The sequence below is a fragment of the Centroberyx gerrardi genome, chromosome 13 (assembly GCF_048128805.1).
Source record: "Centroberyx gerrardi isolate f3 chromosome 13, fCenGer3.hap1.cur.20231027, whole genome shotgun sequence".
Taxonomy (NCBI): Eukaryota; Metazoa; Chordata; class Actinopteri; order Beryciformes; family Berycidae; genus Centroberyx; species Centroberyx gerrardi.
Window position 1 is genome coordinate 1,932,393 of NC_136009.1, and position 13,036 is coordinate 1,945,428.

Genomic DNA, 13,036 nt, shown 5'->3' on the forward strand with positions numbered 1-13,036 from the left:
GCTAGTGTGGCTAGCTCAGCTAATGCTTGCAGCATTCCTGGTCCGGCTGCAAGCAGCCTCCTTATTCCACCTCCAGAACTTATCCTCATGGGTGATTCCATTGTTAGATCCATCGCTATCCCTAATGGCATTACATATTCATTCTCAGGAGCAAAAGTCCTTTATTTACTCAAATATATCCCGGCCATCACTGAGCATCACCCGTCTGCCCATACAGTGATTGTGCATGTTGGTACAAACGACGTCAGGTGTAGACAATCAATCAAACACCGGAACGTCTACGAACTCCTCGGCAAAATGTGCATATTTCCGGGTCCAATCCCCACCCTCCAACGGAGTTCTGAAATTTTTAGCCGTCTTCACAGTACTGACTTATGGTTACGTCACTGTTGCTCAGCATGTGGATACGGCTATATTAGCCACTTCATTTTGGACTAGGAAAGATCTTTATCAGCTAACTTCTCCTGCCATCTATCCAGTCTTTCATCTATGCAGACTGACGCCATACTTCTGATAGTGTAGGTATGGATAACGTAACCGACTTCCCTGTTTTTGATGTGCAGGAGAATACCCCAATCGACCCACATCCTCCTGCTTACATGCCCCCTAGCTCACTCAAAACTGCCGTCCCAGCCTTCCAACCTGTCCCATTTGTTGCATGTGCAGTGAACTCCCCCTGCTGGTCTTCCACTCTCCCCATCCCCGTCATCTGGAACAACAGGACACATAGTTCCTACCACATACAGAGACATTGGAGTGGTTCCAATAGCCTGAGACGCGTCCTTTCCGACGTCCCTGGAGGCCTGATTGTATTCCCCGGCCGCGGATGACTGAAGTCAGGTGTCGCCGTGGAGTGAGCACCTGCCACCGCTGTCTCTCGCCTCCGCTGGAGCCGCTCCTGGCGAGTTTTCTCCTGTCAGGATGGTTCTGCTCAACGCTCGCTCTGTTGCCAACAAGTCATTTCTCCTCAACGACTTATTTACCGGGGAGAATATGGACTTTCTGTTCCTGACTGAAACTTGGCAGAGGAATATGGAATATACCTACCTTAATGAACTCTGCCCTGTGGACTACAGTTCTATCAGTACGCCGCGGCTGTCAGGCCATGGTGGAGGACTTGCCGTGGTCTTCAGAGATTGGTTTGGATGCCGGTCGGTAAGCACTGAGACTTTCCCCTTGTTTGAACTATTGTACAAATGTCTGAAGTTGGTCGGTTGAAGCCGTTCTATTGTAATTTAATTTACCAACCTCCTGGCCCACCTGGCCCTTTCCTGTCTGAGTTTGCTGTCTGAGTGTTTATCATCTGTTATAAAACTGGACAAAGTTTTAATCATTGGCGATTTTAACTTCCACGTTGATGATGTTACCTGCAAGGTTGCTTCTGAATTTCTTAATATTACTGAGTCTTTGAACTTTATGCAACATGTTTCTGGTCCCACACACAGGGCGGGGCATACTCTGGACTTAGTTTTTTCACACGGTCTAACTATTGATGGATTTTCTTGTCAGCGACCATAGGTGTGTTCTATTTGATGTCTCTTTTAATTTGGATCTGCTGCCCCATAAACAAATGTCTCGTAGGCGCATCATTAACCAGAGCACAGTTGAAAATGTCTCAGCTTTATTTGACCCTGATTTAGTGTCAAATTGTAATGAGGTGGAGACTTTTGTCTAGTTATTTAATGAACAGTGCTCCTCTGTGTTGGATATAGTGGCTCCCTTTAAATCAAGACAAATGTCCTCTGTAAAATCTTCCCCTTGGATCAATGAGTCAATCCGCAGGCGTAAATGTAGAAGACTGAGTGCTTATGGAAAGCCACTAAACTCAAAGTCCACCGGATGCATCTCAAAGAGCTTTCATTCAGTTTTAATGAAATGGTGAGGGATGCTAGGACTGCTTATTTTGCCAACCTCATTTCATCTAGCAAAAGAAATTCAAAAGTTCTCTTTGTGACTATAAATACCATTGTCTCTCCTGCCTCTCCATATGTGCCTGTCTTCTCTAACATTGATTGTAATAACTTTCTTAAATTTTTTTGTGGATAAAGTCGAAGATGTTAGAGCAAACATCTCCCCTTCATCCAGCCATCCTACCAGTGGTTTTTCCCGCTCCTCAATCTTGGACTCCTTTTCTCCTGTCTCCTTTTTTGCGCAAAATGAAGCCTTCATCAAGCCCCCTTGACGTTCTTCCTTCATCTCTGTTTGTAAATGTTTTTAATTCAACTGGCTCTTCTACTGTGTCCATGATAAATCTCTCCCTTTCAACTGGCTTTGTCCCCAGCCAGTTTAAACATGCTATAGTTCAGCCTTTGCTGAAGAAACCAAATCTGGACCCCTCCCTCCCAAAGAATTACAGGCCTGTATCTAAGCTGCCTCTCTTGTCTAAACTGCATTCAACAGAAACGGCTTTTCTTAAGGTCACAAATGACATTGTGATGGCTGCAGATGATGGAAAATGCTCATTGTTGGTTTTACTGGACCTTAGCTCAGCATTTGATACGGTCGATCATGGTATCCTATTAAATAGGCTAAACCAGTTGGTGGGTATTTCCGGGTCTGCCTTAGATTGGTTCTCATCATATCTTGCTGATAGGAGTTTTTCCGTCTCTGTGGGTCAGTTCATGTCAGACACTGCGCCTCTGTCATGCGGTGTCCCACAGGGTTCTGTTTTGGGACCTATGCTGTTTTCTTTATACTAGTGCAGTGCCCGTTCGCCCCGCTGCTGCACAGAGGTTTATTCAAAGTTTATTAATATTGAACGTGTCGCATGTCCAAATTGCACCAAATCCGACACTGCACGTCCTTGGGTCCCCAGCAATACACCCGCCAAGTGTGATTGAACGAACGGTTCTCGAGATATGTGAAGGACACACATACAGACTGAGATTCCTTGCTTTATAGTATGATGATCATATGCTTCCTCTTGGACAGATTATTAGCCGTTTTAATGACATCTCTTATAATTTTTATGCTGATGATATCCAGTTGTATTGTTCTTTTAAACCTGATGAGAGTAACAAACTGTCTGTTTTCAATGAATGTTTGGATGCCATCAAGAAATGGATGGCTGATAATTTCCTTCAGTTAAATGCAGATAAGACAGAAGCTCTTATCATTGCTCCTGAAAACTCAATCCCAAGCATCAGGCAGTGTACTCGGTCGTTAAGCGTTTGTGTTCAACATAAACTACGAAATTTAGGTGTCACCTTTGACCAATCCCTGTCTTTCGACAATCATGTCAGCCAGTTTACACGCTCATGTTTTTTCCAACTGAGGAGCATTGCTAAATTAAGATCTGTTGTGTCCAAGGTTGAAATGGAGATGATTATTCATGCTTTTATTTCTTCCCGTTTAGATTATTGTAACGCACTTTTTTACCTGTTTGAATAAAACTTCTTTGGACCGTCTTCAAACTGTCTAAAATGCAGCTGCTCGGTTTTAACTAGAAACAATAAGATATTGCATATTACACCAATTTTATCCTCTCTGCACTGGCTTCCAATAAATTTCCGTATCCATTTTAAAGTACTGGTGCTAACCTTTAGAGCCTTGCATGGTCAAGCACCCTAGTATATTGCTGATCTTCTCCTCCCTTACACGACCAGTCGGGCTCTCAGGTCTTCCGACCAAAAATTACTGGACGTCCCTCGAACCCGTTTAAAAACCTGAGGTGACCGTGCTTTTCAAGCTGTTGCACCCAATTTGTGGAATGCCCTCCCCTTATCGTTGCGATCCTTAGACTCTTTTGTCATCTTTAAAAAGCAGCTGATAACTTTTTTATTCAGACAGGCTTTTGGTTAGCCTGCGGTCTTTTGTTCTATTTGAGAGAGTAATAAAGACCAGCTTTCATCAGAATATTAATGTGACAGGTGTAGGTCAAAGGTCAGGGGACACGCCCCCCTCCGGCGTGCGAACGTTCGCGAACCCCCGCCGCCCTCCCCGGTCAAAAGGTCAAGGCTACCAGACACAGTCCAGACACCCACCAGACAGACCCCCCCCCCCCACACACACACACACACACACAAGTTCAAGGTACCAGACACTCCAAACCCCCACCGCACCCACCCTCTCACCCTCTCCTACTCCATAGGTCTGTCATTTGCTCCGTAATCAAACGCATGACTTTAGCCGACCACGTACACTCAGGCCAAACGCTGTGAAATAAACTCCTTTAATAAACACCTCAGCATTTGAGGTGTAAACCTCAAGCACCGCTCCTCCATGACCCCTCCCTCTCTCTGTCTCTCTCTCTCCCCCCTGACACCCCATGACCCCTCCCCACACACACACACACACACACAAGTTCAAGGTACCAGACACTCCAGACCCCCACCGCACCCACCCTCTCACCCTCTCCTACTCCATAGGTCTGTCATTTGCTCCGTAATCAAACGCATGACTTTAGCCGACCACGTACACTCAGGCCAAACGCTGTGAAATAAACTCCTTTAATAAACACCTCAGCATTTGAGGTGTAAACCTCAAGCACCGCTCCTCCATGACCCCTCCCTCTCTCTCTCTCTCATATGAATGCGTGTGATGCGGACTAGTTCCCAGACGTCTCCTAATGATACGCGAAGATCATTAGCAGAATTTTCAAACAGCAGTCCTATATGATTAAAGTATGTAGTAGTAGGGGTAAAGTATGAGTATTCGAACGTAAGACAAAGCACAATTTCTTATTCCCAGGCAAACTAAACATTTTGAAACAAACAATTTTGCACACAAGACGAAAGAATGAGGTAAGATTAATTTTTCATAAGCCCTAGGTTTTCTTTTCCTTTAACTTTTGACTGGATGTGCATGACTACAAAATCAAAATGACCTTTGAGGTCGGAATAGGAATGTAAGACGGACCGACAATTTATTCACAGGCTATATTCCTAGAGAAACTAAACATTCACGGAATGTTGAATCAGCAGACCTACAGATACGAGAGATCAATAGGACATTTTTGAGCGCAAGACAAAAGAATGAGGTAAGAGTCATTCCTTTTCTTAACCCCCATGGGTTTCTTTTCCTTTAACTTTTGACTGGCTGCGCATGACTACAAAATCAAAATGACCTTTGAGGTCAGAATAGGAACGTAAGACGGACCATCATTTTATTCCCAGGCTATATTCCCAGAGAAACTAAACATTTTGAAACAAGCAATTGTGCACGCAAGACAAAAAGAAAGAGGCCAGATGAATTATTTTTTATTCCACAAACTTATTGTTTGGCTTCTTTCTTTTTTCCCTCCTAGGCTTTTTGTCTGGAGGCCTATAAATTCGAAATGTTAGTTAGCTGGCAGTAAGAAGGCTGACTGACAGAGAGACAGACAGAGAAAACCATGGCACCCGGTAGAAACTTATTTTAGTTGTTGTATTAATGTTATTCTACATGTATTTATTTATTTTTTTTATGTAAATATTTTATTTTTCGCAGTTTCAGGACCTTGGGACAGATCTCAAACATCAAGAACAAACCATGATGCTGAGGGCTTAGAGGGTAGGTTATTCTTTTAAAAGTCAAGTTATAGTCAAGATAAAAAAGTCAAAGTTATTTAAACCTTTTTTAACCTTTCAGACACAAATCCCTTTGTCCCGAATCTCCGCGGATTCTCTCAACTTTGTCAAAGCGAATATGGTAAGTAATATTTTATTAATATTATTATTATTATAGTATATTCATGTTTATCATATTCTGTTTCATCACGCATAGAGCTGAGTGATATCGACTGTCTCACACCATGGGATTCCTTGCAACCCGTTGAGGAGGGCGTTAAGGATCCGGTTCTGATTCCTGAAGGACCGCAGATTTCAGAACAAGTGCCGGTGATTCCTGAAGAACCACCAGTGCCGGTGATTCCTGAAGAACCACCAGCACCACATGCGAATCCTGAAAAACCGCAGATTTCAAAACCAGAGCCGTGTGAAAATTCTTCGTCATCCTCCATCTCCAGAGCTTCTTCCGGTGGAAGATCATACAGAAGCGGTAGGTTTTATTTTGCGGAGGGAAATTCCAAAAAGTGTTAACTGAAATGTGAACTGAAATGTGAACTGAAAAACTCTCTCTCTCTGTCTCTCTCTCTCTCTCCCCTGACACCCCATGACCCCTCCCCCTCACACACACACGCAGATACAGAGAGCGGGGCAAAAGCGAGACTGAGAAGAGCAAAGAGGACAACAAGAGAGAGGAGGAGGCCCCGGAGGAGGACCTTTAAGCAGGACTGTCTGCTGGCCGTGAGCAATATTTTCAGCAGTACGAGCGATGTTTTCGGTAGTATGAGCTACTTTTTCTGTGATATAAGTAAGCTCCTGTATGTGGCCTCTAAACCGTAAAATGTTGTAAGCCAAGGTGTGACATTTTTAATCATTTGATCATGGGTGAAAATGAAGATACAGAACCAAACCTTAGACAGTTAAGGGCTTTAACAGAATCTTTCAGAATTAATCAAGTTGATGCGCCTGACCCGCTACAAGAACTGCCTGTCCCGTTACTAAATGCAATAGGCGAACTAAATCAGGAAGGAGTAGACGATCTTTTTGACCTATTTAGGTCCCTCAACAACGCTATTGCAAGCCTCGATGCACCGGCCACTCACAAACTGTCGCCCTAGAAACAGAAACAGATTGTTTGAACGAAATAAACGACGCTCTCGCAGAATACCAGATACAGCAAGGGGGTGAAAATATAAATGATGTAAATGATGTAAACAACTCGCAACAAGAGACGCCTGAGCCTCGCACAGATCCTCACATAGCTGAGCGCGCAGAGCCGCGGGTGGTAACGCGCAGTACATTTAATAATGTAGAAATAAGACAGCTTCTGAATTTTCCTCACTCTGAGGGTGATGCCGAGGTAGATTTCGTTGCATTCTATAATAATGTCGCGGGCCAGATAAACAATATGACGGCAAGAGCGTTTTCACACGCCATGCACGGAGACGTCATCCAGATGGAGTTGAGAGGTCAAATGTTACAGAATAACGTATCCCACATGTTAACCTTTGACGAAGAAACGGATAGAAACGTTTTTCAGAACCAATTGGATAGACTCGTGCAATCAAACCAGTCCGTAGCAACGGACGATACTCTAGAATTAGTCGCCCAAGTAATTCACAACCCACGAGGCGGCGGTAAAAGAAGATTGTTGGAAAAAACATTAGAGTGTGAAATCCTTAAAAAAAAGGCTCGCTGTTTGTACGTAGTAGAAAACCCCAGTAATCAACTCTGTTTTGCCATCAATTTGGCTCATCTTATGAGGCCTAATCTCTGTGATAGGGACGCCGCTGCGCTCGGCAGTAAGATTCAGGATAAAGCGGGGTTGACTGCACAGATGGCTGTGACTTTTAACGACGTCTGTAAATTTGAACAGATTTTGAACCGCAAAATTGTAGTGTTTTACAGAACCGATGATTCAAAAACACTCTCTAAATTCCAGACGTCTTTTCAAAAGCAGTCTAAAGGGCCTACACTGTTTTTATTTCTCTTCCTAAATCACTACTACGGCATTAGAAATCTCAAAGCCTTTCTAGGAGTAAAGAACGTGTGCGAGCATTGTTACACAGGATACAACAATGTTTTGAATCACCACTGCTACAAATACTGTAAAGTATGCTTTGACTCTGACTGTACACAGCATGAGCTAAAACCTACAACATGTAACGAATGCAACAGGACGTGTCGTTCCCTTTACTGTATGGAAGCGCACAAAAAGCCTAAATGGCGACCAAATGCCAAAGTATATGCCAGCGATTGCGAAATGCATAAAAAATGTGAAAATTGCGGCCTGATATACTACGTAGCTTTGACTAAGAAAACCGAACCGCACGTGTGTCCGTTGCAGAAATGTAAAATCTGCGGGGAGAAACTGCTGTCAGAGTCTGACGACAAACACGAATGTTACATACAGTGTTTGCTCCCCGAGAAAGATTATAACCAGAACTTAATATTCTATGACTTTGAAACGTTTCCGGACGAAAACGGCGTTCACGTCCCCTTTTTAGTGACTACAAAAACGCTCGAGGGAGAGACGTGGTGCTCTGAAGGGCTCCAATGCGCCAAAGACTTTGTTCTGCATTTCAGGGAGCCCAAATACGCGAAATCTGTCTTTATAGCGCACAATTCTAAAGGTTTTGACATCTTGTTCTTAACGCCATGGTCGAGTTGGGTGTAAAGCCCAGCTTAATTATGCAAGGTAGCAAAGTCATTTGCTTCAGCGATAGCGACTAGCGACAAAAATACATAGACTCGCTGTCATTTTTATTCATGTCACTAGCTGCTATGCCAAAGGCCTTAGGCTTTAGCAGCAAAGTCAAAGGGTTTTTCCCCTACCGCTTTAGTTCAGAGGCCAATTTAAAGTACGTGGGCCCCTACCCCCCTCGCGAACTGTACGGAGTAGACCGAATGTCAGAAAAGCAAAAACAGGAATTTGATACCTGGTACGATACTGTCGCTCTTCACGGGACTTTTGATTTTCAGAAGGAAGCTAAAGTTTACTGCGAAAATGACAGACATCCTCATGTCGGCCTGCGTCATATTTAGAGAAGAGTACATGAAAGAAACAAAAGTTGACCCCTTCAGCTGCGCCACAATCGCCTCAGCGTGCATGAAGGTTTTTGCCACAAATTTCTTACTTCCTAATACCCTCGCCATACCATCGCCCGACGACTAGAGACAACAGTTTAAAACATATTCAAGCGCCGGCATCCAGTGGTTAGAGTGGGTCAGGTTCACAGAGAACATTCCTATTCAACACGCTCTGAATATAGGAGAAAAACAGCTGGGGAGGTTTTTTGTAGAAATTGACGGTGAAAAATGGGCCTGGGAGTTTCTGGGATGTTTTTACCACGGTTGTCCGTCCTGTTTTTCACCTCTTGACAGCAGTCCTCTGACACATAGTAGCTATCAAGATTTGCACGAGGCGTGTGAGGATAAATTACAAAAGCTACAATCTGTGCACGGTGTAAAAGTGGTAGTGATGAGAGAACACGACTGGACAGAGATGAAAAAATCAGATCGGGGATTGCAGGATTTTCTAAAATAATACAATGCTCCTCAGCCTCTCTCAGCCCGAGCCGCTTTGTACGGAGGTAGGACGTGCGCGGTACGGCTCAGGTACACGGCCGCTTCTGATGAAACTATACAGTACGTAGACGTGACTTCCCTCTATCCCTATGTAAACTGTAACTATCCTTACCCTCTAGGACACCCCGAAATAATCTACAAAGATTTCAAAGAGCCTCAGGCTTACTACGGGTTGATCAGGGCAGTTGTCTACCCTCCTAGAGGCTTATTTTTCCCCGTGTTACCTTACAAAACGGAAAAAGGTAAACTAGTGTTTACTCTCTGTCGTACGTGCGCCGAATTGAATTTTCAAGAGGGTCCTTGTGCACATAATGATGAGGCCAGAGCGTTGACGGGGGTCTGGGTCACTCCTGAATTTAACAAGGCCTTAGAGATGGGATATAGGGTCGCAGAGATCACAGAGGTGTGGCACTTTGAGAGATATAGCCAATCTATATTTGTCGAATACATTCACACTTTTCTCAAGGGAAAGCAGGAAGCTTCAGGCTACCCCCACGAGGCGCTGGTAGATGAAAAAAGCAGAGAAAAATACATAAGGGACTATCAGGCAAATCAGGGCATTTTGTTAGACGCTTCTAAAATCATATTAAACCCTGCCAAAAGACAAGTGGCTAAACTCTGTCTCAACAGCTTCTGGGGAAAGTTTGCGCAGAGAAGTAATCTGACCCAAACTGTACTGATCACCGAGCCTGAAGAATTTTTCAAGTTTATGTTTTCAGAACAATACGAAGTCAAGTACTTCTCCTTCCTCAACGACAGAACGGCCCTGCTTCAGTGGTGTCACGGTGATCGGTGTATCGCGCCCCCGAGCAAGGCGAACAACGTGTTTATAGCGGCTTTCACCACCGCCTACGGGCGTCTCAAGCTGTAGTTTTATGGAGCCTTTGCAAGACAGGGTTCTGTACTACGATACAGATAGCCTGGTCTATGTCACAAAAGAGGGGCAGACGCCGCTTGAACTGGGTAATTATATGGGGGATCTGACGGATGAGTTAGAAGGTGACAGCATACAGGAATTTGTGGCGGCGGGACCCAAAAGTTATGCTTATCAAACTGTAAACAAAAGAGTAGTGTTGCGAGCTAAGGGCATCACTCAGACGCGCGAATGTAGCGAACGGATCAACTTTGACAGTATCAAAGAGTTGGTAGAAGGTTACATTGAAAACTCTAAAGAAGAAAACGTGCTATCAGCCCCACAGCACAACATTGTGCGCAATAAAAAAGGGTTTCATCTAAAAAATTCGACAGTTCACAAAAAGTTCAGAGTGGTGTATGACAAAAGGCGCCTCTTATCCCACGGTCGAACTGTACCCTTTGGTTACTAATTTTTGGTTACTAACCCTGTAAATGTAAAAAAAATGTCGCACCTTGGTGTAATACAGGAAATTGATTTTGATCATAGGCTGCGGTTGCCTTTTTCATGTCTGATTGTGGGCCCCAGCGGTAGTGGGAAAACTTATTTTGTAAAAAATGTAGTGGAAAACTGTGAATATGTGATGGATTCTGTACCTGAAAACATTGTTTGGATTTATACATCTTTTCAACCCATGTACGCTGAATTACAAAAGCTGAATAAAAAGATAACCTTTGTTCACGGACTACCCGATTCTTTTGAAGATGAACAACTTTTTCCTTCTGCGAAAACACACCTGGTTATTTTGGACGATGTTATTTTTCAAGCGGCTGATCATCCTGAAATTGTAAAAATCTTTACACAGTATAGACATCACAAAAATATGAGCGTCATGTTTTTGACGCAGAATATTTTTCACCAAGGTAAATACAGCTGTACCATCAGCTTAAACAGTAATTATCTCATCTTGTTTAAAAATCCTCGTGACAAGTTACAGATGAATATCTTGGCTCATCAGATATACCCCCAACAAAAAGCCTTTTTTATGGAAAGTTATGACGATGCAACCAAAAACCCTCACGGTTATTTAATGCTAGACTTGACTCCTACCTGTCCAGAACAGTTTAGACTAAGATCGGGGCTACTACCCGGAGAACCATCCTGCGTGTATCTGCCTAAGAAGAAGAAATAATAAGATGTCTGTACGTTTGAAGAGAAACCTCCCGCTGCTGAGAAAGCTGGCAAACAGTTCTCCGAGTCGACGCAAAGCCACGATAGAAGGATGCCACGCTGATCTCATACAGGCTTTAAGTGAAATCAGCCATAATCTTTTGAAAGGAAACATCCCCCTCACCGGTTGTAAATACAAAAAACTAAAACGACACAAGAAACACATCAGACTGTTGGCTAATAAAAATACCGGCCTAAGCAAGAAACGAAAAATAATGACTCAAAAAGGAGGATTTTTGATGCCTCTACTCACTTCTGTTTTACCATTTGTGGGTCAACTCGTCAGCGGGCTCATTCCTAGATCCTAAAAGGAAAATGCAGAAAATGTATATGATCTCTCCCGAGCATCTAAACCGTCTACAAGAAACGCAAAAGAGCCCTGAAAATATCAGACAAAAGGCCGAAAATGAGCTGGATAATAAAATGAGAGAGATTCTGAATCAAAAAGGATTATTACCCGACGAGAAAATTAAAAAATACAACATGCTCCTACAAAGATATCTTATTCTCCAGAAACAAAAGGAAGGTGAAACTAGAGAAATTACTCTTAGTCTTCCCAAGGAGACTGAAACGCCTTCAGAAAGTTCCCACAAAGATATCTTTAACGAAGTATTCGGGAATGTTAATCCTCGTTTTCAGAAGAATACGGACTATATTATGCGTAAAATATTAGAGTCAAAAGGAGCGACCGGATGGAACAAGGACGGTGAGTTTATCTACAGAGATATCCCCGTCAGAGGATCGCACATGATGGATTTAATGAAACATTTAACATCCACCCTTAAAACATCCGCCCGTAAAACTCATCCGATAGGTTGGGATGTGTTTTTGAGGGCGCTGTCTGATCTGAAAATACCTCTTTCAACCATGACTAATACTCAAGCGCGTCAACATATTCTAAAGCTCAAAGACCTCTCGGAAGATTCGGACCTAGATCGGTCTGAATCTGCCTCTGACGTCGGACCGAAAAAGAAGAAGAAAAAGAGGAAAATTGTACTTTACCTGCATTGGCTACACGTTTCATAAATAAGTTTCAACAAATGTTTTGGGGGGTTTTTTTGTTCAATAAAGAACATGTTTTTATTTAAAAGACAAATGTCTGCATTTTCATTTTTCCAACATTGTTTCAATTACATTTTTAGTAAAACACAAGACTACATTTTTAGTAAAACACCATTATTATGTAATTGTGACGCTCAAAACTTTTTCAAAAATTCTGACACTTGTTAAACATTTTTAAAGAACAGGAGACGTGGTTAAAGGACCCTGCACGCTGATTCCTTACACAACGTCTATATCTTTTCACAAAATCTGATACCACGACATCATTTTTCATCGAATCATCTTGATACAAAGATAGCACACGTTCGTAGGATAGGCCGCTGGCCCTGTGGCATAAATAATAAACGCAGTGTTCCCCACATACCACGGATAGCGGGTGTTGAAGCTCTCTCTTGTGGTAGAAAATTGAATTTTTTGAACCGGATTCCAAAAATTGTAAGATGCTTTTAGGGTAATAGGAATAATCAGGGGGAAATCCAAAAGAGTCAAAAAAGGCAGCCTTTCCGTCTTCCTCCAGAGTTAGGGTGAGCCAGTGCTGTCCGGGCCGATGACGGGGGTCCGTGTTTACAATAAAATAGGCCGGAGGCTTCTGCAGTAACGGTAATTCGTCGGAGGCCCATACGCCGCAGAATATATCTCCCAGTAAATGACGCAAGAGACCTTCCAATTGATGATTATTCATATTGGGGGTAGGGTTATTTTGAATTTGTCTTATTATTTTAGTAAAAATAAAATTTAATAATAATCCACCAACACTTGTCGTTTGGAGTCTATCTCCAAAATAGAATCGTAACAGGCGTAAACAATAAGAGTGGTCGTA